Consider the following 16,222-nt stretch of genomic DNA (forward strand, 5'->3'; position numbering starts at 1 on the left):
GAGCGCTGCATGGCACTCATCCGTGAACAAAACAGTTTTGAAATCAGTCTTCATGTAATGTTTAGCCCACTGGAGTCGTTTCTGCTTGTGTGAAGTGGATAGAGGAGGTCGACAGGATGGCGTATGCACAGCTGCAAACCTCTGAAGGACCCTGCATCTTGTTGTTCGGGGGACGTTAGAGGCACCAGCAGCTTCAAAAACTTGTCTGCTGCTATGACAAGGCTTTTTTGCCGCTGCTCTTTTAACCTGACGTAATTGCCTGTAGGAAAGAGTCCTCAATTTGCCCTTATCAGCACGCACACATGTGTACTGTGAATCAGCTACATACTTCTTGATTGCCAAGACACTTCATCCTGATCATCGCACAATGTTGATTGTAGTCATGCCTTGACCTAAACACTCCACAATTTGTTGCTTCTCAGCAGCCGACACATCCTTTTTCTTTCCCATTTTGGCAGAAAATGTAGGCTGCTTAATAATGTGAGACAGCCTTCTTAAGTAGTCTTGCCTTTCATTGGACACACCTGCCAAACTAATTAGCACAGGTGTCTGCAATTGCTTACAGTGATATAAAGAGCCCTGACACACATCACCATCAATGAGTTTAACTGACAAACAAACAAATTCTTCCCTTATCACTCCTAAACACTTTTTGCATAATAATTTGGAACACAGTGTACATGTGCTTTTCCACAAAACACCAGTGGTTCACGTAGTGAATCTTACAGTTCTAACTTGCCAACCATGGTCTGTATGGAGTTGTTCAATAAAGGGCCCAAAATTAAGATAACATAGATGGGAGAGGTCTCTATGAATAGGAATTCCTAAGTATTTGATACCCTGTGAGGGCCAGGCAAAGGGAAAGTTGGACTGGATGGAATCCTATATGGATTTGGGGAGGGAGACATCGAGGGCCTCAGACTTCGCTGCATTGATTTTAAAATTTGACCATGTAACAAAGTGATCTATTTCAGCCATAACAGCATGGATGGATATATGTGATTGAGTGATATATACTAGGACATCATCAGCAAATAGAGAGCACTTGTACTCGGTGCCTCCCACCTCAATCCACCTAATATTGGGGTTATGGCGAATTGATGAGAGCAGGTGCTCCGTCACTAGGATGTATAAGAGAGGGGACAGAGGACATCCCTGCCTTGTCCCATTGGTGATTGTGAAAGGTGATGAAAATGTTCTGATGCACCCCCTGGGCCTTGGGACACCCGGAGCCGGACCCTTTTTGGTGGATGCTGGTGGTTGTAGTCTTCGTGGCGGCGACCCGGTTCCGTGGCTCAGGGTGGTCAAAAGAGTGGCGGAACTATTTATGTGGTTTTGATGTTTAAATGTCCGACTACGCCACCCGTGGATTGCGGTCAGAGTGAACCGCCGCTGCAGGACAGACCGCTGAGGCTGGTGTTGTGGGTGCAGCAGAGCGTAGCATAACTCCCCACGGGAGGAGTATAGCCTCAGGGCAGTGTATGCGGAGGATGGGGGTGATAGTGCAGAGCAGCAGCAGTAACGACACGGAGTCAGTGATGCAGTCCAGGGCCTTTACTCACAGTTCTTATTATCCAGACCACGTCTGCAGGTAACGGCTGCCCACGTCGTACTGTGCTCACCAGGTGAGGGGCTCAGACAACTCCCAGATAACTTTGGAGCGCTTCACAGGACCCCCTTTGTGTGTCCTTTGTCTGGCCTTTCTTACCAACCCTTCTGTCCGGCTGCCTCGGGCCTCCTCTTGGTAAACTTGGCTCCAGTTTCCTTGACCCTATGTGATGCCTTCCTAGCTGGTGTAGCGAGGGGCTGCGCCACATAAAATGTCACAGCCTCCGGTTTCTAGCTGAGGGTCGTTTCCTGCCTCCACTAGTTTCGGGGACCGGTCTCCCCCTTTGGCCTGACCCCTCCACGCAGGTGGATTCGGGCGTGCGGTGGCGACTCGCCCGTCCGCACCCCTGGGATCCCTTCATTCCTCGTTCCTGGAGCCTTCTCTGCTCCTCTTCCTTCCTTCTCCCTCTTCCAGGCCTGGGCCTCTGTTACTAGGCCCGCCTCCGGAGCAGAGCTCATGCAGAGCCCCTGCTCCCTGCCACTTCTGCTCAGACTTCTCTGCACTGAACTAAGATGGTGCCCACCTTTTATACTCCCTTCTCAATGCACCCAGGAACTGCTTCCTCCCTGCTCCTGCACTACAGGGTTCCCCTTCCTCAGTGTTCCCTCCCCCCACTCCAGCCAGGGACAGGGACTGTCGTGCCCATCTCAGAGGCATATTGGTCGCCCTGCCCCACGGCAATGTGGTGTAATGCATGCAGGTGTCGGGTCCTGATCCACACTCCATCCTTACCTGAGAGAGAGATATCACACCTCTTGGTGAGGTGCAATACCTCTGTAGCAACTGAGCCCTCAGGGTGCTACAGTTCCATTTATCTTCAGCCTAGGTGACGTATTGTGATACAGGGCCGTGATTTTGGCTATAAAAGGGTCCCCTAGACCCCTACCCCAAGCTTTTTAAGAGAATCATATATGGCGTGCCAGGAGACTCTATGGAATGCTTTCTCAGCATCCAACGAGAGTATCTAATTACAAATTTTTAACTGCATCTAGCCCAGGAAATACTTTGTGCCTAGTAGCAGTGTCTGCTAGTCAGCGGATTATCCCGGCTGTTAAGCAAGCTACACCACCTGTAGTTTGGACACTTAATTTTTTCAAAGGAAATGCTTCGGGACCACGGGATACTCAGTGAAGAGCATCAGGAGGCACCCCAAGGCATAGGGGCTGGGACTGGCAGTAGGATGCCTTGCGGTGGACAGCCGAGCTCGATCCTTATAAAAGCTTTTTAACTGCAGCAGCTTTAGTGGACGCTACTGGAGCTGGAATTACGCGGCTGCTGGCATGAGACTTGCCCTCCAATAGATCCTTGTAAATGGATTTAAAGTGTATTCATTCAAATTAGAGAGACAATTTAAATTAAAAAGCTTAGAGCTGCCTCCACCACAGGGGGGCTTGCTCGACCCACCAGCGGACAGGCACCAGTATTAGGAGAGGGGGGCTGGCCGTCAGGGTTCACCGCGGCTCTGGCACAAACCCGGCGACACGGAGGTGGCACGGGCAGGAGCGGACTGAACGTGTCGGCTTCTCACTTTTTGGATTTTAGAAGGGCATGACATGCCTATATCTGTGTCTCCTCCTCCTTTTACTCCTCCACCTCTTTTCTTTTCGCATGACTATATGTACTTGTCACTTTTCCATGTGTTAGTTGTGTCTTCTGAGCAGTTTGTCAGCTTTTGGACACCTTTGAAGGTGTTTTCTATGTGTTTCTATGTGTTTTTGTTTGCCTGCCATTGGTTTTAACGGTGTTCGAAGGTGTTCGACGAACAGTTCGACGAACAGTTCGGCGAGCACACGGGTGTTCGACGAACCGAACCGAACTCGAACACTACGGGGGTGGCTCAACACTACTCCAGAGTAAACCCTTGCAAGTGTTTAGCAAGCTCCTGGATGGTACTCATACTGAAGAAAACCAAGGAAGAGGAGAGGAGGAAAAAAAAACAAAAAAACTTTTTTTTTTTAAACGGAGCTGAACATACTGTTATTTTCTGCAACTAAGAACTAAGGAATAGGAGGGAAAAGCTGTCCCCGCACTGAGACTCTGCTTAAGCCCTAAGCTGGGGTGCCTTATTCCTTCTGAATAGCCCCAACGACGATTCAGCACTGAACACAAATGAAGACCTGAAGGAAGGGGAAAGGGTGTCCCTGAAAGATCTAAGGACTGGGAGCAAAAACAGGTGACCTCCTAACAGAAAAGTTATTTGCAGAAGCGAAGATAAAAGGAAACAAAACTGATGGAACTAGAAGTCCCAGGATATCAATTGTCCTAAGCACAAAGAACTAATAAGGCAACTTAACCAGAGCACAAGCGTAACAACACTGATGTCCAGCAAGGAATGGGAGACAGGTGCTGAGTAATAAAGAGTGAGGAGATCACGTGACCAAGAAACCCAGCACCAGAGGAAAAGACTGGAAGCCAGCAAACCACAAACAGAGGGCCGAAAAGTAAAACAACATAGATTCTAACAGGTATATGTTATAATTTGTTCAAAATTTTTCAATATTGGACACAGAGCAGGGAATGTGTCAAGCTCACAAATAGGTAGAATTTAGCTAAAATTTCCGGCCGCTAGCAGATTGTTGATATAATGGTCCCGCTGGTCGGTGAAAACTGTTTTGCATGAATTTTGAGCTGACCATACACAGGTTACAGATACCGCCAATCTCTACCTTCACCAGTGATATTACTATGCTGCATAAATGCATTGGCCATTGACAAGTCATATCTGTCCCAATGGTATTGTTGGGATCTAACTGCTGCAGGCTACTCTAACAAGGACCAGGAGGACAAATGGGCACGCCGCACTGGAAATTACGTGAAGATTTACAAGGCAAGTAATAACTTTGAGAATTCACTCCTCTGTGTCTATTTTTAAAAATCCTATACAACTTAAAATGTACCTATAATTCATGCACAGAACATCATCACTGCAGGCCACTCAACAAAGGCTGATGGCATTATCGGAGTTGCGGGATTAGAATCATGAATGATTTATAAGATAAGTAATACTTTTTGGTTCTTCAATATTCTTTGTATATTAATTTTTTACAAGTTGTGGAAAACTACTTAAAAAATGGACCTATAACTTATGCATAGAAAAATAGTCAGGCATATCTCATTCAATAACACAATACCAATGTATGAGTAAAAAATAGGTAACAAATCAGCTTTAGATATACATGATTAGAACATATTATAGACCTATAACAGATTTAGAGGCCTAAAAAAGGGTTACTTATTCTATCTTGAGGAAAAATTTTTAAAACTCTATTAATTTACCTCATCAAAAATGACAATGTAACTTTTTTTGATAATTCGGTCTTAAAACTTAAAAAAATAAAATTCTCAATCTTTATTTTCAATCATTAATCTGCTTTATAAAAAAGACATGAATTACATTTACTTCTCAGCTACTTTTCCTAAATTATGAGCAAATAGATCAGGCACACTCAGCCAAAACATCTAAAAAAAATCAGCCTCCTCCATAACCCCTCTAGTTGTCCTTTCCATCTCCAAGAGTAGTGTGTTTTCTGCCACATTAGGCAAAAAAATAGGTTAATTCATTTGCCTATAATTAGGAAACCTCATATTAATTAAATTTTTGCCTAATGTACTCCTCGAGGCTTTGAACTGTTTTGTAATATGGGTATATGTTAAACCTATAATTTGTTCAAAATTTTTCAATGCTGGCCACAAAGCACGGAATGAGTCAAACTCACAAATAGGTAGAATTTACCTAAAATTTCCGGCCGCTAGCAGATTGTTGATATAATGGTCCCGTTGGTCGTTGAAAATTGTTTTGCATGACTTTTCAGCTGACCATACACAGATTACAGCTACCGCCAATCCCTGGCTTCACCAGTGATAATTCTATGGGCACGCGGCACTGGAAATGAAGTGAAGATTAACAAGGCAAGTAATAATTTCGAGTATTTCCTCCTCTGTGTCCATTTCTTAACAATCCTTCACAACTTAAAATGTACCTATAATTCATGCACAGAACATCATCACTGCAGGCCACTTAACAAAGGCTGATGGCATTACCGGAGTGGCGGGATTAGAATCATGGATGATTTATAGGATAAGTAATAATTATTGGTTCTTCAATACTCTTTGTTAGTGTTGAGCAAGCATGCTCGACACTGCTTGGTACTCGCCCGAGCATCTCACTACTCGGGATGTTCGGCGAGCACCGAGCATTTCCGGGTTACTCGGGCGGGAGCTCGGGTCTCCGCCCTGCACGTTTGTCGCTCTTTACAGAGCCAATGAACATGTGACTCGCCCCCTGGGCCGTGGGGCATGCGGATCCGGGCGATAGGGGAACGATGGGAGTAGTAGTGGCGGCCCGGTCCTGCGGCTCAGGGTGGTCAGACCAATGGCTGTCTGCTACGTGCTTCAGATAATGTCCGACTACGCCACCCGTGGATTGCGGTTATTAGGAACCGCCGCTGCAAGGCAGTCCGCTGGGGCTGATGATGAATGCAGCTGGAATGGTGTGACTCCCCATGGGAAGAGTGCGGCCCCAGGGCAGTGTAGTGGATGGTGGTGAGAGTCCCAGTACCGGTAGTGCTGGAGGCGCGAAGGAGCACACAGACAACAAGTTACAGTCCAGGGTCTTTACTCACAGTTCATTTGTTCCGGGTCACTTCTGTCAGCAGTGACCGCCCGAACCGTGCTGCGTCCACCAGGTGTGGGGCTCGGTCAACTCCCAGGCAGTTCAGGAGCATGGCACAGGACCCCCTTTAATCCTTTCTCTGGCCTGCCTCACCAGTGACCCACTTTTGTCCAGCTGCCGCGGACTTGTGCGGTTAAACGTGGGCCCCGTCCTCCGCTGTCCTATATGGTGCCTTCCTAGCAGGTTTGATGAGGTGTCGCACCAATAGATGATCACGACGACCGGTCTTTGGCTGAGGGTAGTTTCTCCTCCACCAACTTGGGATCCGGTACCCTTAATCTGCCTGACCCTTCACCCTGGATTCTCGTGGGTTCTTAGGGTCCCTTCCACCTTCTTGTTCCTGAGCCCCTCTGTTTCTCTGTCTCTTCTTCTCTTTCTCTGTTCCTTTCTGTTCCTTTCTCGTGGAGCTGGGATGAGACTTAATCACAGCTCCCTTTCACCTCCTCTCTCTCTCTTCCTCGGCCTCTCTCTAGGCCCGCTCCTGAGTGGAGCTTCTACAGAGCCTCCACTCCCGGTCTTCTCCTCTGACTGAACGAACCTAGATCTAAGATGGTGCCCACCTTTTATACCTCCCTCTGACCATGAGCCCAGGTGACCAGCAACCAATGGGCTCCTTCCTATGCTCAGGAACCAACCCCTATCTGCCCCTACAGCACTGGGTATTCCACCCCCCTCCCCACTCCAGACAGGGACATAGTCGGTCGTGCCTGCACTTCTGTCTAGTGGGAGCACCGTTGAGCTGTCCCTCGGAAATGGGGTGTGTGTGCTGTATGCAGCTAACTGAGCCCTGGTCCATACTCCATCCTTACCCGGGAGTGGAATATCACACCTCTGGACTGAGGTGCAATACCCCTGTAGCGGCCGAACCCTCGGGGCGCTACACATGCAGGGATTGCCAGCCAGTCACTGTAATGCCGCAGCCATGTTGCTTGTGGGCATTACAGTGATTGGCTGGCCGCACAGCGTCATCTCGAGTATTTAAAACAGGGCGCCGCCATCTTGGACACAGTCGCTCCAGATGAGACAGTGTAGGGTCAGTGCTGCTGAACTAGGGAGAGATTTATCCTGCGAAATAGTTAGTATAGGGTCTCTAAAGCCTTCCAAATCAAAAAAACAGTCCTTCTCAGGACTAATATCCATCCCAGATATCAGGCAAGCAGGCAAGCTGTATAGGAGACGCAGTGGTTATACCAGCAAACGCTGCATTACAGTCCTGTGTGCTCCTGCTGGTCAAATTGCTAGACTTATTCCCCAGTCTCAGGGGCCAGGAAAAATCCTTTTTTTTTTCATCTAAATCCTGTATTTTTTTTTTTCCTCAGTCAGACTGTCCAAATACGCGCGTCTTATTAACCTTTTGGTATTTCCCCCCCCCAAAAAAAATGAGTGTGTCTGTGACTGTTCAGACTCCAATATATCTTTTTAAAAGAGTCTGGTGTAGGCCAGAAAAATATAACTGTGGTTTTGCAGTTCCATGGGTCAAATCTCTGTATTATCCTGTTTTTGGCATTATTTGCCGTAAACAAAAACTGTAATAGTGTCTCCCTGACTGGTCAGACACAAATATATCTGTTTAAAAGATTCTGGTGTAGGCCAGAAAAATATAACTGTGGTTTTCAAGTTCCATGGGTCAAATCTCTGTATTATCCTGTTTTTGGCATTTTTTGCCGTAAAAAAAACAGTCATAGTGTCTCCCTGATTGTTCAGACGCATATATATCTGTTTGAAAGATTCTGGTGTAGTCCAGAAAAGTATAACTGTGGTTTTGCAGTTCCACTGGTCAAATCTCTGTATTATCCTTTTTCTGGCATTTTTTGCCGTAAAAAAAACAGTAATAGTGTCTCCCTGATTGTTCAGACGCAAATATATCTGTTTAAAAGAGTCTGGTGTAGGCCAGAAAAATATAACTGTGGTTTTGCAGTACCACGGGTCAAATCTCTGTATTATCCTTTTTTGGCATTTTTTGCCGTAAAAAAAAAAAACTGTAATGGTGTCTTCCTGACTGGTCACACACAAATATATCTGTTTAAAAGAGTCTGGTGTAGGCCAGAAAAGTATAACTGTGGTTTTGCAGTTCCACAGGTCAAATCTCTGTATTATCCTTTTTTTGGCATTTTTTGCCATAAAAAAAACTGTAATAGTGTCTCCCTGATTGTTCAGACACAAATATATCTGTTTGAAAGATTCTGGTGTAGGCCAGAAAAGTATAACTGTGGTTTTGCAGTTCCACAGGTCAAATCTCTGTATTATCCTTTTTTTGGCATTTTTTGCCGTAAAAAAAACAGTAATAGTGTCTCCCTGACTGGTCAGACACAAATAGATCTGTTTAAAAGAGTCTGGTGTAGGCCAGAAAAATATAACTGTGGTTTTCCTCTTCCACGGTTCTAATCTCCTTTTTATTACCCTTTTTCCATTGATAGTGCGAGTGTAAGCTATTTTACTTCATTTACAATGGGCAAGTAGCGTGGCAAGGGAGGTGGAACTGGACGTTCTGGTGATGGTGCGTGTAGAGGACGGGGCCGTGGTCAAGGTGAAAATGTGCCACAACCAACAGCCACATTGTTAGAACTCTCCTGTTATTTTTTTTCTATTATGCTGGTCACATGACCATTTTTGCCTATTTAATCCTGCTCCGCCCTTCTGGCCTTGCTGGACTTCATTGTAATTTCTACTCTTAAGCTAGCCAGGTGCTTTGTTACCTTTCTCAGTCAGTTTAGCTAGGTCTTTTGACCTCTATGTTCTTTGTTGTTTGTTTGTCTTTTTACTGCTACAATTTCTGCTAGGAGGTGTCCATCTTTCTCCCAGTCCCTAGTTCTTGTACGGATCCCTCCCTCACATCTATAGGTCTTCATTCAGACTAGCTGAGGACTTTAGCGGGTCTGATCACAGGATCAGGTTCCCCGTTACATCGTAGGGATCTAGCTTAGTTCTATTGTAGGGACAGATCTCCTGTCTTTCCTTAGTGCTTGTAGCAGATCATAACACACATCTTCTCGCTTCCAGTTCTTGACCGAAAAACTAGGGAAGCACACAACAACAAGACCACTATTGCGAACTGATCAGTGTGAACAGGTTATTAATTGGATAGCAGATAATACTTCCAGTTACCTGGGCACCACCACCTCCGGTCTGTCTTCCACACGGTCAAGTTTTAGTAGCCATAAGTCTTGACCGCATACTCCTCCTCACCCTGATGCTCCTTCCTCCCACCATGCCGAGTGTCGTCAGACAGCAACTGATCCCACACTTGGACACTCTGAAGAGCTGTTCACTGGTCCATTTCCATATTTGTGCCCCTCGCCTGCTCCGCTTGAAGTGGTGGAAGAGGAGATCCCATGTAGCGATGCCCAAATGTTTGAACAGCCACGGCCACAGGAAGGCGACGCTGGCAATTTGTCACAAGAGGTGGACGATGACGAGACACAATTGCCACGAAGTGAGGAGGAGGATCGTGGTGCACAAGTGGAAGAGGAGGAGGTGGTGGATGATCTAGTAACTGACCCAACGTGGCAGGAGGACACGCAGAGCGAAGCCAGCAGCACACAGGGGGAGGGAGGCAGAGTACCTGAACAGGCAGGAAGAAGCAGTGTGGTGACCGCAGACAGAAGGCGGGCAACCGTTCCCCGTAACACCAACATGAGGGACGTTGCCAGTACAACCGGTAGGTCTTCAAGAGTCTGGAATTTTTTTAAAGACTCTGCTGATAACCCCAAAAAGGCCATTTGTACCACCTGCCATGCCAGCATCAGCAGGGGTGACAAAGCAACCAGCCTGACCACCACCTGCATGATCAGGCACATGGCAGCAAAGCCCCCGACTTTGTGGGGTGAACCCCAGGGTCCACGACCAGTGTCAGCAGGTGTCACCACTGCTTCATCCGCTGTTTTGCGTGTAATAGATCCCCATGTTGTGCATGCAAGGCAATCCCCTGTCAATACTGCATGCAAAGATGCCCCCTCCTCTCAGTCTTCACTTGTTATGGCAGTTTCTCAAGAAACAGCATCAAAGTCCATGCCCACGTCCCACCGCAGCGTTCAATTGTCCATATCCCAGACCTTTGAACGAAAGCGCAAATTCGCCTTTTAGGCTGGTGGAGACGGAATCCTTCCGCAACCTTATGGTGGTGGGCGTCCCTCGGTACTCAGTCCCCAGCTGACACTATTTTGCCCGGTGTGCCATCCCCGCACTACACAAGCACGTGTCCCAAAACATCTGCCGTGCCCTCAACAACGCAGTTACTGGGAGAGTCCACCTAACAATGGACACGTGGACAAGTGCTTGTGGCCAGGGACGGTACATCTCCCTGATGGCACACTGGGTAAACATAGTGGAAGCCGGGACCCAGTCGGACCTTGGGACGGAACACATCCTCCCCACACTGAGGATTGCAGGCCCTATGTCAGTCAGAGTTGCCCCCACAGTGTACAGCTCCTGCGCATCATCCTTCTCCTCCTCCTCATGTTCAGCCTCCATCTCAGATATCACCACATCAGTTACAAGCTGGAAGCACTGCAGCACTGCCTCAGCCAAGCGGCAACAGGCTGTGCTGAAACTCATAAGCTTAGGTGATAAACCTCACACTGCTTGTGAGTTGTGGACAGCTGTGAAAGAGCAGGCAGATCTGTGGCTGGGACCGCTGAACCTACATCCAGGCATGGTCATGTGTGACAATGGCCGTAACCTGGTGGCGGCTCTGAGGCGAGGCGAGATCACACACGTACCTTGCCTGGCTCATGTGCTTAACCTCGTGGTTCGGCGGTTTCTTAAATCGTACCCCAAGTTGCCAGATCTGCTCGTCAAAGTACGCCGCCTGTCAGCTCATTTTCGCAAGTCGGCTACAGCTTCCACTGCCCTTGCTGTGTTGCAGCAGCGTTTGCAGCTTCCGGCACACCGACTGGTGTGTGATGTCCCCACACTTTGGAACTCTACCCTCCACATGTTGCAAAGGATTTGTGAGCAGAAGAGAGCAGTTGTGGAGTACCAGCTGCAACAAGGCCGTCGATATTCAGATCAGACTCCACACATAAGACCACAGGAGTGGACCTGGATGTCTGACGTATGTACCATCCTGACAAACTTTGAGGAGTCCACCAAGATGGTGAGTGGCGATGACACCATCATTAGCGTCAGCATCCCACTTGTTTGTCTTTTGCAACGCTCTCTGCAGAGAATTAAAGAGGAGGCATTGCAGCCAGAGTATGATGAGATGGATCAAGAACCCATAGCGGGTGATTACACACAGCCCAGCCTCATCTCATCCCAACGTGCATTGGGGGAAAATGAGGGAGAGGAGGAGGAGGAGGAAGAACAGGAGCTGGTATCATGCGCTGTAGACGGTAGTACCTGTACAACTGTCATACAGTCGGCTCAGCATGGGTAGCCTGAGGACAGGGGGTAGGAGGAGGAGGAGAGCATGGTCAGTCGTCATCTTGGTGAGGACACGGAAGTCTTGCCCGTTACCAGTCTGGCACGCATGGCTGACTTTATGTTACGCTGCCTTAACCGTGACCCTCGCGTTGTCAAAATGTTGGGTGACAGTCATTACTGGTTGGTGACACTTTTAGACCCCCGCTACAAGGAGAACTTTCACTCTCTAATTCCTGAGGTGGAGAGGTGTACAAAAATGTGGCAGTACTTGAAGGCCCTTGCTGCAGAACTGTTAAAAAAATTCCCATCTGAACATGCTAGCGGCAGAGGTCACAGTTCGTTGACCAACCAAGGCGTACAGGCGAGAGAGACGCAACTCCAATCCAGCAGAGGCAGGGGAACGCTGTCAACATTCTGGGACAGTTTTCTGAGACCCGCCCAGCTTACAGGCCCTGAGGCGCGAGATACTCTCACAAGGAGTGGAAAGTTTCAGAAGATGGTGAGGGAGTACCTTGTCGACTGTACCAGCATCCTCCGTGATTCCTCTGTGCCTTTTAATTATTGGGTATCCAAGCTGGACACTTGGAATGAACTCGCTCTGTACGCCTTGGAGGTCCTGGCCTGCCTTGCCGCTAGCGTGTTATCGGAGCGTGTTTTTAGTGCCGCTGGGGGAATTATAGCTGATAAGCGCACTTGCCTGTCAACTGACAATGCTGACAAGCTGACCCCTATCAAAATGAACAAGGGCTGGATTGGGCCAGACTTCTCATCACCACCAAATGACAGCAGAGTAACATAAAGTCAAATCCACTGTGTTATTTCGGGAGGTGTATTCACATGCACCGCTTCAAACCCACACATGTGTATACGCTTCCTCATTTCGGCTGTTTTATGTTCTTCTCCTTATCCTCAGCCTCCACCACCACTATACCACCAGGGTGCCAGCATTGCAAGTTCCTCCGTCTTTATTTTTGTCAGCTTTTGCTTGGAAGGCATAAGCAAATCCTATGGGAGACCCACTCCCCAATAATGGGACTTATGTTTGTAATATGCTGTACTGCATGGCTCTTGTAAGGGGCATTGCAAGTTGTTCCGTCCTAATTTTTGGAAGCTTTTGCTTGGAAGGCATAAGCAAATCCTATGGGAGACCCACTCCCCAATAATGGGACTTATGTTTGTAATATGCTGTACTGCATGGTTCTTGTAAGGGGCATTGCAAGTTGCTCCGTCCTAATTTTTGGAAGCTTTTGCTTGGAAGGCATAAGCAAATACTATGGTAGACCCACTCCCCAATAATGGGACTTATGTTTGTAATATGCTGTACTGCATGGTTCTTGTAAGGGGGATAGCAAGTTGCTCCGTCCTAATTTTTGGAAGCTTTTGCTTGGAAGGCATAAGCAAATACTATGGGAGACGCACTCCCCAATAATGGGACTTATGTTTGTAATATGCTGTACTGCATGGCTCTTGTAAGGGGCATTGCAAGTTGCTCCGTCCTAATTTTTGGAAGCTTTTGCTTGGAAGGCATAAGCAAATCCTATGGGAGACCCACTCCCCAATAATGGGACTTATGTTTGTAATATGCTGTACTGCATGGCTCTTGTAAGGGGCATTGCAAGTTGCTCCATCCTAATTTTTGGAAACTTTTGCTTGGAAGGCATAAGCAAATCCTATGGGAGACCCACTCCCAAATAATGGGACTTATGTTTGTAATATGCTGTACTGCATGGCACTTGTAAGGGGCATTGCAAGTTGCTCCGTCCTAATTTTTGGAAGCTTTTGCTTGGAAGGCGTAAGCAAATCCTATGGGAGTCCCACTCCCCAATAATGGGACTTATGTTTGTAATATGCTGTACTGCATGGCTCTTGTAAGGGGCATTGCAAGTTGCTCCATCCTAATTTTTGGAAGCTTTTGCTTGGAAGGCATAAGCAAATCCTATGGGAGACCCACTCCCCAATAATGGGACTTATGTTTTTAATATGCTGTACTGCATGGCTCTTGTAAGGGGCATTGCAAGTTGCTCCATCCTAATTTTTGGAAGCTTTTGCTTGGAAGGCATAAGCAAATCCTATGGGAGACCCACTCCCCATAATGGGACTTATGTTTGTAATATGCTGTACTGCATGGCTCTTGTAAGGGGCATTGCAGTTCCTCATAATTTTTGGAAAGCCTTCCATTCACTGCTTAGGCCAACAGTGCACAGGAGACCCAGGTGCTATAAATGGAAAAAAAGGTTTAGTTAAGGCCCTCTGACCTCCATGTCATTTCCAAGGGGCATTGGAGTGCCTCGAAATTTTTGGTAGGCATTGCACTCACTGTATGCCCTATAACTGTGTAGCCGAACCGCTCCTTTTGTTACAGAAACATATCCTACAAGACATATCTGGTTGACTGGCCTGATATTGATGTGAATGGTCCCTGTTCCTCCTGCTCTTTCTCCTTTGCCACTACCTCATCCATCATTTATCACCTGAAGCTTTGTTTTAATGGGAGTCATAGAACTTGGATAGTAGCAGGAAAACATCCAGCAATCCTCAGTGGAGGTAGGATATGCGCCAAAACGCTGACCACCTCAGGCCTAGCCGCTACTACATACATGCGCTTGCATTCCAATAAAACAAAGCAGATGCTAACTTCTATCATCCTCATCATGCTCCTCACCTTGGCACTCTCAACTCCCCTGATGGAGAAGCCAGGGCCCACCGGAGGAGTCCGGTTGTCTGGTGGGCTCGGCCAATGCTGCCCTAAAGCAGGCCAGGCTAAGAAAAGTGTGGGAAAGGTTACCGGGACAAATAGGGGTGGCTGGGGACCGAGTATGGACACCCGGCCGCCCCCTGGAGGCTGGGGAGCAAGGGGGACATCCGGCCCCCGGCGGCTGGGGACTGAGTATGGATACCAGGCTGCCGACGCAGCCATGGCGTGATGGCCAGATTCCGCCTCCACATGCCTAAAAGGCCCAATTTAAAGTGCAAGCAAGCAAGCAGTATGGTATTGCAGCCTGGGGGTGGGTGGGTGGCAGGCTGCATACTTGCGCTTGCATTGCAAGGAATGGGAGAGGTACAATTGAACACGGGCCTGGGATAAGGACTTGAACGGGGATAGTTGCAAGTCTGCAACGACAGGTGCAGGGTGGGAGGCATCTTCGCATGTACCATGAACAGGGGTTTGGCATGCACACACTACAGCGGAATAGGCTCTCCTTCCCACTAAATGCACTGGGGAGGGCACAGGTAATGTTTTTGTATACGCGCTTAATCTTATGCATACGGCACACCAGGACAAATAGGGGCGGCTGGGGACTGAGTATGGATACCTCGCTGCCGAAGCAGCCATGAGGTAGTGGCCAGCTTCGGCCTCCTCCAAACTTAAAGGCCCCATTTCAAGTGCAAGCTAGCAGTATGGCATTGCAGTATGGGGATGGGTGGGTGGCAGGCTGCACACTTACACTTGCATTAAAAGAAAACAAAGCAGATGCTAACTTCTGTCATCATCATCATGCTCCTCACCTTGGCACTCTCAACTCCCCTGATGGAGAAGCCAGGACCCACCAGAGGAGTCTGGTTCTCTGGTGGGCTCGTCCAATGCTGCCCTAAAGCAGGCTGGGCTAAGAAAAGTGTGTGGGGGGATGTTCCAAGGAGAAATAGGGGCGGCTGGGGACCGAGCATGGACACCCGGCCTCCGGGCGGCTGGGGACTGAGTATGGATTCCAGGCCGCCAACGCAGACATGACGTGGTGGCCAGATTCCGCCTCCACATGACTAAAAGGCCCAATTTCAAGTGCAAGCAAGCAAGCAGTATAGTATTGCAGCCTTGGGGTGGGTGGGTGGCAGGCTGCATACTTGCGCTTGTATTGCAAGGAATGGGGGAGGTACAATTGAACACTGCCCTGGGACTAGAACTTGCACGGGGATAGTTGCAAGTCTGCATCTTCTGATGCGGCAAGGATCACTTATGATGGGCACACATTTAGACAGTGACTTGGGTGTCAGAGATGCTTCCAGGGGTCTTCCCCATGCTGTTCCCATGTCTTTTCAGCACTTTATGCATGTGTCACACAGCACATGGCCAGATAAGGTTGTAAACTGTTAAAATGACATTTCCCGGTGAATGCATTTGTCACAGTTGAAAGCAATACAAAAGTGCAAAAACGCATAAAAAATGCTACTTGTGAACATAGCCCAAGGTGTGGAGGAGTATTTTTGTTTTTGGTTATTTATTTTACCTGATACACAATTCTTTACCCTGGAAAAGAAATTCCTTAACATATTTCACAGGAAAAAAGTTTCAGTTTAGTTTTTGAACGTTTTATTGTGAGCCCGTAAAAGTGGCTTAATACCCCAGACCACGTTGTTGACAGCAGTGACCTGGGGGTCAGAAATGCTTCCTGGGGCGATCCCCATGCTGTTCCCATGTCATTTGAGCACTGTCACTATCGTTTTGGGCACTTGTTAGGCTTTTAAAAGAGTGCCGGGGGTGCCACCGCAAAAATGCTCGGGTCTCCCATAGACTAACATTGGGCTCGTTGCTCGGGTCGAGCACCCGAGTATCACGGCGAGCTCGGCCCGAGCTTCGAGCA

The sequence above is a fragment of the Phyllobates terribilis genome, unplaced genomic scaffold, assembly GCF_046119375.1.
Source record: "Phyllobates terribilis strain yellow unplaced genomic scaffold, ASM4611937v1 Scaffold_1__5_contigs__length_1240528914, whole genome shotgun sequence".
NCBI lineage: Eukaryota > Metazoa > Chordata > Amphibia > Anura > Dendrobatidae > Phyllobates > Phyllobates terribilis.